This window comes from Portunus trituberculatus, chromosome 48, assembly GCF_017591435.1.
Source record: "Portunus trituberculatus isolate SZX2019 chromosome 48, ASM1759143v1, whole genome shotgun sequence".
NCBI classification, from domain to species: domain Eukaryota; kingdom Metazoa; phylum Arthropoda; class Malacostraca; order Decapoda; family Portunidae; genus Portunus; species Portunus trituberculatus.
Window position 1 is genome coordinate 7,274,597 of NC_059302.1, and position 1,045 is coordinate 7,275,641.

Here is a 1,045-nt window from a genome sequence, read left to right on the forward strand (position 1 = left end):
CCGGCCAGCCATGAAGTATCGCCAGAGATAACGTAATAGGGCTGTGAACGTCGCCTCTTATCTCTGTAATAGTTAAGTGTACAAGCTCGACAAGAAAAAAAAAGTAAATAAGAAGAAAAATACTCACGTGAATTCAATATTTTTCGATGCTTTAAATTTGTGCAGAAAAGTCGACAAATTAAGGAAGGGAAAGACAATAACTCCTCTCTTTATCTCTGTAATGGTTAAGTATACAAACAGGAAAATTAAAAAAAAATAGTAAGGAAGAGTAAATACTTGCGTGAACTTGATTTTTTCTAACATTTTACTCACACACTAAAGTTCACAAGTTTAAGAAAGAGAGAGACATAGAGATAGATAGATAGATAGATAGATAGATAGATAGATAGATAGAGAGAGAGAGAGAGAGAGAGAGAGAGAGAGAGAGAGAGAGAGAGAGAGAGAGAGAGAGAGAGAGAGAGAGAGAGAGAGAGAGAGAGAGAGAGAGAGAGAGAGAGAGAGAGAACATATCAGAAAATACACTAAAACAATAAGCCGAAGAAGAAAAATCATCAGCTGAATCATGAGTTTATATCCGAAACACCTTTAAATTTACCAACACAAAGAACAAACACGAAACAATAAATCATAAAGAAAACATAACAATGACAATAAATCTTGGAGATCACATAGAGGAATTTCAGTATCCTTGTTCTTCCCTTCATCATCTCCCTCACTCCTACACGACTCCACTCATCCGCGTTACCTGACACTCTTACCCTCTCGCCAACGCAATTACCACCACTAGAGTCTCGTAACAGTGCCACTCATCTCTGTAGCACCGTCCATTCCCTTGTAACCTCTGTATCTTTCCTTTATTTTCATCACTATATCTTAATGTCTTTACTATTTTCCTGTTTCAATTATAACAAGTACGTTTTCTTTCCCTCAAACATCTCCTTTCCTTCTATTTTATTTTTTTGTATGAAATTTCAGTCTTGTTTTTATATCTCTATATTTATACTCTATTCAACTTTTTTTCCTTCTTTATATATCTCCCTCTTTC